Source organism: Ctenocephalides felis, unplaced genomic scaffold (genome assembly GCF_003426905.1).
Source record: "Ctenocephalides felis isolate EL2017-DRISC unplaced genomic scaffold, ASM342690v1 CF-g0.4_SCAFFOLD_03573, whole genome shotgun sequence".
Taxonomy (NCBI): domain Eukaryota; kingdom Metazoa; phylum Arthropoda; class Insecta; order Siphonaptera; family Pulicidae; genus Ctenocephalides; species Ctenocephalides felis.
In genome coordinates, this window is record NW_020539727.1 from 18,831,731 (window position 1) to 18,847,913 (window position 16,183).

At 24.4% G+C, this 16,183-nt stretch overlaps 1 protein-coding gene across 1 annotated transcript in view; it reads left to right on the forward strand.

Moving 5' to 3' along the window:
• Positions 1-4,506: 4,506 nt before the first annotated feature.
• LOC113389003 (apoptosis-stimulating of p53 protein 1) overlaps positions 4,507-16,183 on the forward strand; it is a 217,786-nt gene continuing 206,109 nt past the window's right edge. The window contains exon 1 of the mRNA XM_026626033.1: positions 4,507-4,558. The gene's annotated coding sequence lies outside the window, so the exon portion shown is untranslated. The remainder of the gene's footprint in view (positions 4,559-16,183) is intronic.

The following is a 16,183-nucleotide window of genomic DNA, read 5'->3' on the forward strand; positions in this document are numbered from 1 at the left end:
TTGTTTAAATCCAAGTTTGTTTTTTTTTGTGTCAAAACTATACTACATACCTAATATACTTATTTAAATATTAAAAATATAAAACAACATATATTTTATCTTAAAATAAAATTATAGGTGATTTCTTGAAGTAACTACATTAGAGAAACGTGGCTTATTAAAAATAAATATAAAAAAAATCACTGTATTGAAAAAATTAAACGAATAAATGCAAATATAATTCAAAATTTAATTATTCTAATTTCTAAAAAAATATTGGATAATTAAGAATACTATTCACTTGTTTTAATTATATATATATATATATATATATATATATATATTTATTTATTTATTTATTTTCGATATAAATTTCGGACATCTCTACTTCATGTCTTGGTGGGAAGAATGCATTCAGTTATTCAAAAAATGCGTTTCTCGTGGGAACTTTTGGTTAAAAAAAATATTAAAAAAATATTTAGTTGCAAATAAGTATTTTTGAATTTAGAAGACACTCTAAAGAATCATTTACACAAATAACATAATTCTGAATTACATATTTTGGCCACAGTGAATTTTTAAATCGGAACATTATTATTCCCCATATAATTTTGGGAACTTTTGGATAAAAAAAATAAAAAAAATATTTAGTTCCGAATAAATATTTTTTAAATTTAGAAGACACTCTAAAGTATCATATATGTAAATAACAGACTTTTAAAATACATATTTTGGCCACAGTGAATTTTTATATCGGAACATTATTATTCCCCATATAATTTTGGGAACTTTTGGATAAAAAAAATACAAAAAAAATATTTAGTCGCGAATAAGTATTTTTTAAATTTAGTAGACACTCTAAAGTATCATATATATAAATAACATAATTCTAAATTACTATTGGCCACAGTGAATTTTCAAGCGGAACATTATTATTCCCCATATAATTTTGGGAACTTTTGATAAAAAAATACAAAAAATATTTAGTTGCGAATAAATATTTTTAAATTTAGAAGACACTCTAAAGTATCATATATATAAATAACATAATTCTAAAATACATATTTTGGCCACAGTGAATTTTTGAATCGGAACATTATTATTCCCCATATAATTTTGGGAACTTTTGGTTAAAAAAAATATAAAAAAAATATTTAGTTGCGAATAAGTATTTTTTAAATTTAGAAGACACTCTAAAGTATCATATATATAAATAACATAATTCTAAAATTAAGTATTTTAGCCACAGTGAATTTTTGAATCGGAACATTATTATTTCCCATATAATTTTCTCATAGTTTCTTTACTAGAAGAACAAACAGAAACAAACTTCTGTATATTAATTTCATATAATGAATTCTGGTTTTCTGTGTAAACATATTGTTTTGACTGTTCGATAACAATTAATAATAATAATAATGTGATTGATTGATTTCCTTATCGAGAAACTAATAATAAAGTCGATGACAAACTTGTAATTGGAAGGAAAATAATAATCGATATATATATATAATATATATATATATATAATATATATGTATATGTGTGTGTGTGTATGTGTTCTTATTAATAAATTTATCAGGACTTTATCGTCCATGTTGCTGTGGTTAAAGTTAGATTTCCCTCGGGGTATTAATTACATGAGTAAAGTACCAGAAAACTGTTTTGTTGTCTACATACATACTATATATACATAATTGCATACATATAGTGTGCATGAAATCAAAGTAAATTTTATCTAGTTTCATCCTATATAACTTAAAAAGGGTGCTTTCATATAAAGTTATTTGACAAAAACCAAAAAAATGACCCGAATTTTCTATTTATTGCTACTAAAGAATGAAATTTCGAATTCAAAGTCGTTTTATTCAAAACTATTATATCAGACAGTGTGCAAATATTTTCACTATTTAAAACCAACATTCTAATAATATTAAACTCATTATAAAATTTAATATATGCTCTTGACATTTATCTAAAACCATTTTCATTCAAACAAGTACGCCCACGAACATGAAAACATATGAATAATGATTTTATCAACACATGTGTTTTGAAATTTGATTAAAACAGATTTAAAATGCATAAAAAAGTGTGTTTTTGTATTAAAACAAATTAGTATTATGTAAAATTAAATAAATTATGCAAATTGATACTCAAATTTGTATATTTTATGGTAAACGATTTATAATTATAATTGGTCACACAAATTGGACAAAGAGGTTTTAGAAATTTGTTTTGAAAAATTTAAAATAGATATTGCATTTTTTATAATTTTTATAATTTTTGTCATCTTAGTTTTAAATTAAAAATATTTTTGATAAATTATTTAAACAATTAGCACCTCAAAAAAATATAAACTTTCTGAAATCATTTTTCTCATGGCATAAATTTTGGGAATGCAGTCGTTCAAATATATTTTTTTAAACAAATTTCTAACAATTTCAATAATGTAATATTATCATTGAATTCTTTAAACAATTACACGATAAAAGAATTTTTAAACATTCAATTTAAAGATTATTTTCTCATAACAAGAATTTCTTGAGTCGATTATCAATTTTAAACAATTAATATAAACACTTGTAATAATTTTAAAACATTAAATTTTTTAATGTTATTAAATATTAATGAATTCCAGTGTCAAATGATAAATTCTTAGTGATAATTGTTTGAAAAATACTGTGAGAAACTATTAATTAATTAATTTATAAATTCATTAAGTATTTTTAATTTAAATATGATTTTTTTTGCACTTATTTTATAATTATGAAAAATAGTTTATAATTTTTTTTGGTAAGAAAAATGTTAGTAAAAATTTATTTTAAAATGTAGTAAGTAATTTTTTTTGGTAGGTATATTTTTTTATTTTGTTATTTTATTTGATATTTTTAAATAAATTTAAATTATTTGTTAATTTTAAACAAATTATTGCTTGGTTGTTAGAGGTTGTACAGAATTTTTGAGTTTCTGCTTTTATATCTTTGAAATTATTAAAGATAATAAAAAACTATATAAGTAAATATTGTAGCTCATTAAATAAGCTTTAATTTAGTCTTTAACAGTTTTTACGTATTTTGTATCATTTACGATTTATTCGCCAAAAACCACTAATTGGAATAGTTAGCATCAATGTAATATCAAGGTTGTATGGGATAAAGACGATTTTTGAGTTTGTGTCTTTATATGGTAACTGACTCGGTCGAAATTTTTGTTGCATTTTGTGGTTGGACTTGAATATCTCCTAAACAATGCCTGTACAAAAAAAGTGTTAAAACAAAAAATATAGCTTACAAAATTATCAACAAACCCCCCAACAAACTATTTACAAATTCCAAATATTTCTAAAGTTATATTACCCCAAACATCAACATTCACAAATCTGTTTCTACGTCGTCCAAACCAGTTTTAATTATATCTATATTATTAAATCGCATGGTATGGCGGGTTTTTAAATGTGTCAATACGATAGTTTAGACTTTTTTTTAAAGGTCTGTATATATTATTATAGTTAATTTAGTTATTTGAACGGGTTATCGACCTTTTAGTCCGGCCGTGCGGTTTTGAAAGGTATTTGATCTGACATTCGCTCTGGAGCATTTTTTTTTGCTGACGTTGGGAAGATAATATATGGATATATATATATATATATATATATATAATATATATATATATATATATAATATATATATATATATATATTTATAATATATATACATACATTGTGTTTAAAAAAAAATTACAAATATTTACAATCTATTCAGGATATCTTAAATTGATCCGAAATTAATTTGAATAACTTTCTGAAGGATTTTCTTAGCAATTTGCTAATTAAATAAATAATGCACGAAGAAAAATATTTTTATTCTCTCTCGAGCAAATAGAGATAACATACAAAAGGTGTTTTATGTTTAACCATATCTTTGTAAATATTTAAACTTGACTCGGTGGCCTAAATTAAAAAGATTAAAAAATACAAATAAACTATAAACTTTTTATAATTTATTTTTTAATAATTCTTCTTACCCAAGTCTATTTCTAATCGTGTGAATAAATCTACAATTTTACACCTGATTCAATTATTCCTAAAATCGATATTCGAGCATCATTATCGCCTCTGAATTATTAAACGTTGTCACAAGACGAGACGACATCAGACTTTTCTGCCGTCAGGAAAATATCGAAAATAACGAAACTTATTAAGAAAATGACGTCAGAAATCGATGGAAACGATAGGTTAACCTTAGATCTAATAATATACATCATAAAATATTGAAAAGGTTCCGTACTAACCGTATAAAAGGTGAAAGTTACATGAAATTCATGGTGAGGAGTTATCATTTTTGTTTGGTTTTGACTGCGATTTTGGGTATACCGAGTTGCTGTAGGTCATTATAGTGTTAGAAAATATTATAGATTATTGAATTTTAAACAAATTTGTCTAATATTTTATTTCATCACATTTATAGTTCAGAAGTTACAAGAGATGCAATAATAAATGCAGGACTTTTGTTTCAGGTGTAAAAGGGTGAGACAAGGGACGCGATGGTATGACGATTCTAACAACTTGGACGAACTGGTAAGTAAAAAAATAAAAATTCTCAAATTTTATTATTTGCTATCATAGTAGATATATTTAAGACTAACATACTCAATTCCATCTTTATATAGCAATTAAAACTATTTTTAAATATTTTTCAAACTTTTGTCATCGACGCTCTGTCTAAAACTAATATTAAACTCATCGCACACTAACCCATAAAAATTCAAATATTTTCCATTAAACTTGAAAATTCAGCAATTTTAGTATTACAGTCATAATAGGTACATTGGAAATTAACATACTCAAGTTACAGCTTTCTATTATTATCAGAAATATTTTTAAATATTTTTCAACTTTTGTCTCAATGCTCAGACTAAAACCAACATTTAGCTCATTGCGCATTGGTACCATTAAAATCTAAATATCTTCTATTAAACTTGAAATTCAGCAATTTTAGTATTTGCTGTCATAATAGATACACTGGAGATTAACATACTCAAATTACAATTTTTTACTGTCATCAGAACTATTTTTAAATATTTTTCAAACTTTTGTCATCAACTCGCCGACTAAAACTAATATTAAGCTTATCGCGCATTGGTACCATAAAAATATAAAATCTCCTATTAAACTTTAAAAATTCAGCAATTTTAGTATTTGCAGTCATAATAGATACTTTGAAGATTACATACTCAAATTGCAGTTTTCTATTGTCATCAGAACTATTTTAAATAATTTTCAAACTTTTGTCATCAACGCACTGACTAAAACCAACATTAAGCTCAAAGCGCATTGGTGCCATAAAATACAAAATAAATATCTTATATTAAACTAAAAAATTCAGCATTTTAGTATTTACAACAATAATAGATACATTTGAGATTAACATACTCAAATTACAATTTTTTATTGTCATCAGAATATTTTTAAATATTTTCAAACTTTTGTCATCAAGCACTGACTAAAACCAACATTAAGCTCATCGCGCATTGGTACCATAAAAGTATAAATATCTTCTAATAAACGTAAAAATTCAGCAATTTTAGTATTTACAGTCATAATAGATACATTGGAGATTAACATGCTCAAATTACAATTTTTAATGTCATCAGAACTATTTTTAAATATTTTTCAAACTTTTCATCAGCGCACCGACTAAACCAACATTAGGCTCATCGCGCAATAGACCCATAAAATATAAATATCTTCTATTGAACTAAAAATTCAGCAATTTTAGTATTTAAAGTCATAATAGATACATTGGAGATTAACATACTTAAATTACAGCTTATACTACGATCAGAAATATTTTAAATATTTTTCAAACTTTTGTCATCAACGCGCCGACTAAATCAATTGCCATTGAACTAATCGCGTACACGTCTTACAAAATCATCAAATATTCCGTTTAAAATAAAAATTATACAATTATTATCATTTAAATCAAAGTGAACACATGTAAGAATAATTTCTCAAATTACAGCTTTCTATGACCATTACTACTATTTTTAAATATTTTTCAAAGTCCATCAACCCTCCGACTAAAAACCATTTAACAAGAACTCATTGTGCAAATGACTCAATTATAAATGAAACGAAGGATTTCGGAACGGATTCGAAAATAATTTCTCAAGCTTTTCTCTCAAAAAGCTCTCTTCGTACTTAAATTGGAATATTTTATTTGAACACTTAGAGAAATAATAGAGATGGAAATCAGAGACACAATTTGGGAAAAGATAGTATAAGATTGTAATATGGGAAGTAATAAAAATTGTCTTGAATAATACTAATTGCACTGATAATATTTGAAAGATATTTGAATGAAAAAGCGAATTTAAAGTCGTTTTATTCAAACTTTTATATCGGAGTGTATAAAAGTGTTTACATAGAAACGTAGTAAATTGTATCTAGTTTCACCCTATCTAACTTAAAAAGGTACTTTCATATAACATTTATGAGTTATTTGACAAAAACCAAAAAAATGAGCCCAAATTCTTTACAAAAAAACTCACACTATTTTTGTTCCCAAATTAAGGTAAAATTTTCATATTTTTCTTTGCAATTTACTGAATTTTTAGCGAGCAAAATTTATTTTTAATGTATCTATTTTTTTACTAGCTCTCTTACTAAAATTCGTCTCGGAAAATAATTTGCTTCCAAAGCATTTTGCATGGTCTTTGCAATGGATTGCTGGCTTAAGATTTTAATCAAACTTATTTGATAATATGGAGAATAATGTATCTTACTTATACGACTTGAGTATATATATATATATATATCTACTTAAAGTTCTGGTTGAAGATTTTCCTAAAGGGCTTTTCCGAAACCAAATGAGGGCATTAAAATCTTTACACGCGGTTTATCTCAAGGAAATTTGCGGGAAACTTTGTATAAAATAGTATTTTACTTACAAATTTGTTTGAGGAAAATAGATTTGCTGTTTGACTCGTTTTGTTATCAGACTGTTAATAAAATTAAGGCAGAAATGCTCTAAATTAATTTTGTAGCTCGTATTAATTTTGTACTTTGTAACTTTTGAACTAAAAGTCTAAAATAAATGCAGTATTCTGCAAATTTGTTTAAAATTAAATTATCTACTATATTGTCTAATATAATAATACTCTACAGAAACTCGGTATACTTTAAAATCATGTTTGAAAATAGTGCCTACAACTAATATAATCAAACCTTATGTGCATTTGTTTATCTCTTGTAACTTTTAAACAATTGGTCTAATATTAATAAAATATTGGCAAATTTATTCAAAATTAAATAATCTACAGTATTGTCTAACATCATAATGCTCTACATCAACTCGGTATACTTTAAAATTGCAATCTAAAATACTAACAACCAAGATTGGTACATCATCAGATATCTGAGCACTTGCTTCTTTTACATCTCTTGTAACTTTTGAAATATTTGTGTAATCTGAATGAAATATTCTGCAAATTTGTTTAAAATTAAACAATCTACAATATTGTCTAACATAATAAGTCTCTACATCACCTCGGTATACTTTAAAATCACAGTTGAAAATAGACCTACTAATCTAATTGCAACTCATTTTAAGAATATGCGCATAGATCTTGTATATTTTGTAACTTTCAAACTACTGTTTGAAATCATATAAAATATTCGACAAGTTTGCATAAAATTAAATTATAAAAAACATTTTCTAATATTATATAACTCTATAGTAACCCTATCTACTTTAAAATAGCAACAGAAAGTAAGGTTATAAGTCGAGCCTCATGTCATTTATGCAATTGTTTGTTGTATGTTTTATAACTATTAAATAATTGGTCTAATATAAATGAAATATTTGGCAAATTTATAGGAAATTCAGTAATCTGAAATATTTTCTAACGTCATAAGGCTCTACAGCAACTCGGTGTACCTTAAAATCGCTATCTAAAATACAACAACCAATACTAACTTATTGGTACATCATCAGACTTCTGAGCATCTTACATATCTTCTAACTTTTGAAATATTTGTCCAAAATGAATACAATATTCGGCAAATTTATTCAAAATTAAATAATCTAAAATATTGTCTAATGCTATTACACCATACAGCAACTCAGTATACTTCAAAATTGCAATCTAAAATACGACTACTATTACTAACTTCTAAGAACATTGTCAGACATCTAAGCACTAACAACTTTCATGTTTCGTAACTTCTGAAATATTTATCCGAAATGAATGAAATATTTAGCAAATTTGCACAAAATTAAATAATCTATAATATTGTCAGACATTATTATACCCTACAGCAATTTGGTATACTTTAAAATCGCAATCTAAAAATACAACAACTACTACTACATCGGACATCTAAGTACATACATCTTACACCTCGTGTAACTCTTGAATTATTTATCTAAAATAAAATATTTGGCAAATTTATAGAAAATTAATTAATTTACAATATTGTCTAACATGGCAAATCCTTATAACAACTCGGTATACTTCAAAATCTCAATTGAAATCTATTTTTAATTTTGACTCGATAAAAATGTCATAATTTAATTAGCGCCTACTCGTTGGTGCATATATTTATTATATCGATTGTAACTTTAAAACAATTTGTTCAAAATAAATAAAATATTCTGCAAATATGTATAAAATTGAATAGTTTATAATATTTTCTAACATCATAACACTCTACAGCAACTCGGTATACTTTAAAATCGTAATTAAATAAGCACTATTAATCAGAGTCAACTTTTTTTTTATTTATTGGCTTTTGATATACATCATAAGGCCAGATGCCATTCTTACAATTCTTTACTACAAATTCTTATTGAATCATTATCTTATAGATTAATTTTAGTATAATAATAAAATTAAATATATATTTATAAATTTTTACATTATTACTTTAAAATATTACAAGAAATTTCAATAATTTTTTTTCATGTTTACTATGTAACTTTAACAAATGTATTTATTACTTCCAGTAGCAATGAATGAATGGGGGGGCTTCTTCATGAATATTCAAAAGGCTTTCGAAAAGATCTCAGAAGAGATCTTTTAAGATCTTTCCCAGACATAAAAGTCAAGGAAGAAGAAATTGACTTCTCGAATAAAATCCTCGTGTTAATTGCTCTCATTAAAACTAATTGCATGTTTTAATTCATACCATAATTATAACAAAAGTTTTGATTTATTATCACCAACCAGAGGCAACGACTGCAATTATTATTATATATATTTGTAAAGAAATATGGAGAGTAATTAACGTGAAAGTGCTGGAAAAACACGTACACTGAGGGTAATAATGGTGAAAAACGCTTGAAATGTTTTTTACCATTATTACAATTTTTTGTTGCGATTTCAAAGTACACCGAGTTGCTGTAGGGTTTTGGGATGTTAGACAATATTGTGAATTATTTAATTTTCTATAAATTTGCCGAATATTTCATTCATTTCGGATAAATATTTCAGAAGTTACACGAGGTGTAATATGTAAGTGCTCAGAAGTCTGATAATGTACCTATAAGTTAGTATTGGTTGTTGTATTTCAGATAGCAATTTTAAAGTATACCGAGTTGCTGTAGGGTTTTGTGATGTTAGACAACCTTATAGATTATTGATTTTTATATATATTTGCCAAATATTTTGTTTATTTTGGACGAATGGTTTAAAAGTTACAAGAGATACAAGAAGAAGGTGCTTAGATGTCTAATGATGTACCAATAAGTTAGTAGTAGGTGTTGTATTTTAAATAGCGATTTTAAAGTATACCGAGTTTGTTAGAGTTTTATGATGTTAGACAATATTGTAGATAAATTAATTTTGTACAAATTTGCCAAATATTTTGTTTATTTTGGACAAACAGTTTGAAAGTTACAAGAGATATAAGAATTAAATGCATATATGACGAGTAAGGATAACTTAGATTTGTGGTTGTATTTTCAATATTAATTTTAAAGTATATCGAGTTGCTGTACGGTCTTATAATGTTAGACACAATTTTAGATTATTTAATTTCCTATAAATTTGCTAAATATTTCATTGCAATTGGATATATAGTTTTGAAATTACGAAATCCTTAAAAAAGAAATTTACATGTCAAAATATACAATTCTATAGAGAACTATAAACTTGCGAACTTTGAAGTTTTAAACAAATATTTTATATTTTAAATTATATTTTTATATTCTAAACGAAGATAATAAATTTGGAATATAAATTCTAAATAATAAACAAACACACTTTTTAAATTCTAAATAAATGCAGTGATTTTAACAATCGTTTTAAACAAATGATATTTTTAACAAACTTTTCGAATTTTAAACAAAGATTCTAAAATTTTAAACAAAGATTTTAATTTTCAAACAAACTTTAAACTTTAAACAAAAATTTTAAACAAAAATATCCAATTTCGAACAAATTTATCAAATTTTAAACATTTAATAGAAAAAATCTCATCATTTGCAAAAAAAATTATATATATATATATATATATATATATATATATAAACTTCAAGGAGTTGCAAATTGTCTTTTAAACTAAAAGACTATTTAATTCCTGATGTTATTTTATAATTAGTCGTTTTTAATTAAAAGTGGCATTAAGTAAAGTACTTGAAAAGTTCTCATTTAATTCTTTCTTTACGTTTTAGTTTCTTTCCAATTAAAATAAAAACTTCTTCATTAAAAGAACTATAATTATAAATAAAAAATATTAAATCATAAATAAAGAAAATTAGTTCATTAATTAAAAAAATAAAGAAACCATAAATTAAATTAAATCGAATTTGGATTTTATTATTATTAAAAATGGTAAAAATATAAAATTAAATTTGTATACAAATATTTATTTATATATTTTTCTTTAAAACTAAAAAATTCAACATATATTTAATAAAAAAATAACATAAAACTTGTGTTATTTTGTACTCTTATACATTCAAAAAAAATATTTTATTTTTTCTATTCAATTTTAACAAAATAATTATGATCTTAAATTTCCCACAATTTTTCAACAAATTCCCTAAAAATATTTCATTTTTTCTGTTTTTTTTTTAAATTTTGTTGGATGTATAATATTTCTCTTCTATGTATTATGCAAGATTTTTTCTAAATGGAAAATAGAATATTCTAATAAGTCTTTTAAGAGCCTTAGGCCATTTAAATTCTCATCACACATATGACGAGGTAATTATTGGGTTTGGATTTGTAGAGGAAATAATGATTGAGGAAATGCATTTCATTATTTTTTTCTATTTGATAGATTTGTACTATAATTATGAAATTTTGATATATGATAGTTTAATGTGTATACTATGGTATGAAATGATAAAATTTTTAGGTTTTCTAACAAAATATTTAGATTTTAACATGTTTTTGATCAAAAGTCCTGAAATTGACAATATGATGCATGAACGCAGTTTATGAAAAAACTAAATTTTTATTTCACACTTTGTTTTCAAAATTTAATATAAAGAGATATGATACATATTTTGTGAAAATACTTACTAAAATTGATGGGTTTTCCTACAAAATATTGCTCTATGAACTTTACAAACTTTTTATTATCTATACGCTCACTTTTCTCTTTATAAATAATTCACAAGAAAAATTTTATTCCAAATCCACAATTATTTTAAATATCTTACAATTGTATATAATTTAAAAATAATATTCAATACATAAACAATAATTTTCCAGTTGTATAATATAAATAATTGTATCTTCTGGAAAGTAAACAATTATCCTTTCATTTCGCCTTTTGAAAACAAACGTATAATTTTGAAAAATTTGCATAAAATAAATAAAAATACAGGATAATTGGTTTTCAAAAATATATACATTGGTAGAAATATTTTTAAAAAAATTGTAAAATAAAAAGATAGTATTTAGTTGAAACATTTTGTAAAAACTGACCCAAAAAAAGTATTTTTAACCAATATATAATTTTTTTGATGATCAAGTTTGACGGTCCAGTATTTCCAAAATATTTATCCTAAATTTACACAATTTTTACACATGATACCTCACACCTTTGTTTTAGACTGTATATAATTATTTATCCTAAAACTTGTTTTATAATTTTTTTAAAAATATTTTTGTAAAGAGTTACCAAAGCCCTAATTAATTACATATGCAATATGTACTTGTTCATTTTGGCGGTCCAGTGTTTCTAAAATATTTATCCAAAACTCACCCAATTTTTACACACGATACCTCAAACCTTTGTCTTAGACAATTAATAATTATTTTTCCTAAAACTTGTTTCAAAATTAAAAAAAAAAAATTCTTAAGCGTTACCAAAACCCTTGTTAATCACATATGCAATATGCAGTTGTGTATTTTGACGGGCCAGTGTTTCTAAAATATTTATCCAAAATTTACACAATTTTTACACATGATACCTCATACCTTTAACTTAGACAGTATATAATTATTTTTATTAAAATCTATTTTATAATTTTTTAAAAAATAGTTTTCTCAAGCGTTACCAAAGCCCTAATTAACCACATACCAAATATTATATATACTTGTTCATTTTGACGGCCCAGTGTTTGTAAAATATTTATCCAAAACTCACCCAATTTTTACACATGATATCTCAAACTTTTATCTTGGACAGTATATACTTATTTTTCCTAAAACTTGTTACAATTTTTTTAAAAAAATTGTGTTCTAAATCGTTACCAAAGCCCTTATTAACCACATATGCAATATGTACTTGTTCATTTTGACGGTCCAGTGTTTATAAAATATTTATCCAAAACTTACACAATTTTTATACAAGATACCTCAAACATTTGTCTTTGACTCTGTATATATTTTTTTCAAAAATTTTATCAGATATTTTATTTACAAAATGTTTTCCAGCGCCTCGTGTATATAGCCGAAGGGTTCATTGTTCTTGAATTGGCGTTTCGCATAGTGACTTTGGCAAAACGGTCTTTCCTTTCTTCTCCATTTATAGAGAACACTGGGATAAAATAAACCACTTTCGGAAATGATACATTTAATCATTATTTAACAAAAAAAATTAAAAAAAAATTGAAAAATACCGCAGCAAATTGTCAAAATGCATTTTCTTTGGCAGAAGTGTTAAGAAATAGCATCGTTGCAATAAAGTTATTAATAACTTAAAATTTTGTTAGAGGACACATAAAATTTAGTATTGTATGTCATGATAAACATATTGAAGAATATTGTGTAAAAATTTTATGGTTATAAAATAATTATTTAAGTTTGTAGAAAATTTTCATCACAATTACCTCAATTGTGAAATATATGTACTTTCGGTGCATTTTCTCCAACAAATTCGTACAAAATCAATTTTTTCTTAAGCACAAATCATTATTATTATCTAATGTAGTCTATTTAACCCCAGTTTCCTCTACTTTTGCAAATACAGTTGTTTAGTTGCTGTTATGTGGTGTTGTTGTCTCAATATTGCTCTGAGAGTTAATTTATTCTTAACATTTACTAATACACATAACAAATTGTCTTTGTTATATTTGATTTTTAAATGCAATTTTATATTAGAACTAAAATCCATACAATATTTTTGTATGAGAAAATTTTGTAGATAATTTTATCAGCAACAAATTTCCTAAATACACATTTTAGCTATAAATGATAATTTATTAATTATGACCAAAAATATAAAAAAATGTACTGCATCCCATTGCTCTTACAAGGCAATCACATGGTATAATTTCCTGCAATTTTTATATAAATTTAATAATGTTTTTAAAAAAATAATGATGCAGAATAATTAAATAATTAACTAAATATAAAAAATAATTTCGACTTATATTTGATCCATAAAAAATTTATATAAAATATTTCGTGAATGCTGTACATTCCTTAATAAACACTTTGAAGAATTTTCCAGCGACAAGTTCTCTATTGTGCAATGTTGGCATAATTTATCATTTGACATTTTCCGAGACACAAGAATATATATATATATATATATATATATATATATATATATTTTGTGTATATAAATGTATATATAATATATATATTTTATAAGGGAAATATATAGCATATTTAGCGCGTCTTATATAAAGTCTAGAAGACACCTTTGATAAAATATTTTCTTGAACAAGGATGACAAAATATTTACAGCTGAGCTGTAAATATAAATTTTGCAAAAACAGGTGTTGAGAACCATTAATTAATTTATACATATACACATACATACTTTTTAAAAAATTAATAATCACTAGATACTGAGTTTTTTCAAGTCAAGCTTTTAGGTTTGTTATTGATATTGATTGTTTTTATGTTGGATTTTAAAGTGGCCCTTAGTCCACAATTCTTGTGCTACCAATGCTACATTTTTATATATTATTTTTCAAACTATACACTTTGATCTGTAGTACTTAAATTTATATACTTTCTCAAAAAGTTTTGAGATATTTAACAATTTACTTACAGAGGTACTTACAATGGTAATGTTTGTTATTCATATTGATAGTTCGCATGCGGAATTTTTGAAGTGGCCCTGCGTCCACAATAGTTGTGCTATCAATGCTAGATTTTTATATATGATTTTCTAATCTATATACTTTGATATCTAGTACTAAAATTTATATACTTTCTCAAAAAGTTTTGAGATATTTAACAATTTAGTGTCAAAAGTACTTACAATGGTAATGTTTGTTGTGCATATTGATGGTGTTTATATGGGACTTTAAAGTGGCCCTTAGACTTATGCTATCAATGCTAGATTCTTATATATTATTTTTCAATATATACACTGTATCTGTTGTACTTATCAGATCTGTAGTACTTAAATTTATATACTTTCTCAAAAAGTTTTTAGATATTTAACAATTTACTTACAAAAGTACTTATAATGGTAATGTTTGTTATTCATATTGATGGTTTTTATGTGGGATTTTTAAAGTGGTCCTTAGTCAACAAAACTTGTGCTATCAATGCTAGATTTTTATATATTATTTTTTAATCTATACGCTTTGCTCTGTCGTACTTAAATTTATATACGCTCTCAAAAAGTTTTGAGATATTTAACAATTTACTTACAATGGTAATGTTTGTTATTCATATTGATGGTTTTTATGTGGGATTTTAAAGTGGCCCTAAGTCTACAATTCTTGTGCTATAAATGCTAAATTTTTATATATTATTTTTCAATATATATACTTTGATATATAGTACTTAAATTCATATATTTTCTCAAAAAGTTTTGAGATATTTAACGTTTTACTTACAAAGGTACTTACAATGGTAATGTTTGTTATGCATATTGATGGTTTTATGTGGATTTTAAAGTGGCTTCCAGTCCACAATATTTGTGCTATCAATGCTAGATTTTTATATATTATTTTTCAATATACATACTTTGATATGTAGTACTTAAATTTTTATACTTTCTTAAACAGTTTTGAGATATTTGGCAATTTACATGAGTTAAAGATAAAGTTCGTTATTCTTATTAATGGTTTTTATGTGGGATTTTTAAAGTGGCCCTAAGTTCACAATTCTTGCGCCATCAATGCTAAATTTCGAAATAATATTTGTCAATGTATATACTATGATATCTAGTACTTAAATTTTTATACTTTCTCAAAAATTTATTAGATATTTAACAATTTACTTAAAAAGTTACCAAAAATTTACTTACCAAGGTAAATTTGTGAAATGATCCAAGTAATAGATGAAAAAGTTATATTTTCAAGGACGTCTTGGGGTCACAATATAGTTACCAGATCTTCAAAATTTGAGCAAAACATTTTGCAATTTAACTACTTTAATGTGCAATGTAGCTACTTTATTGTGTTTTTACCAAAAAGTTCTGCAATAATCCAGGTGAGAGATAAGAAAGTCATGTCTTCAGGGACATCTAATTGACACAATATAGTTACCAGAACTCTAAAAGTTGAGCAAAATATTTTGTAATGCTTTTAATATTTTGTAATATATATATATATATATATATATATATATATATATATATATATATATATATACTATATCTATTACAACTTGTAACTCTCAACTCCTAATTATTCGTGAAGGTGCATTATTCAAATTCCTGGATGCAAAAGCATCCAGACACGAGAAACAGACATCTCTATTCCAACAAAACCACAATAAACTTCAGCTACACACAAATGAGAATGATTGATGTTCTATAATAACAATTCTCTAT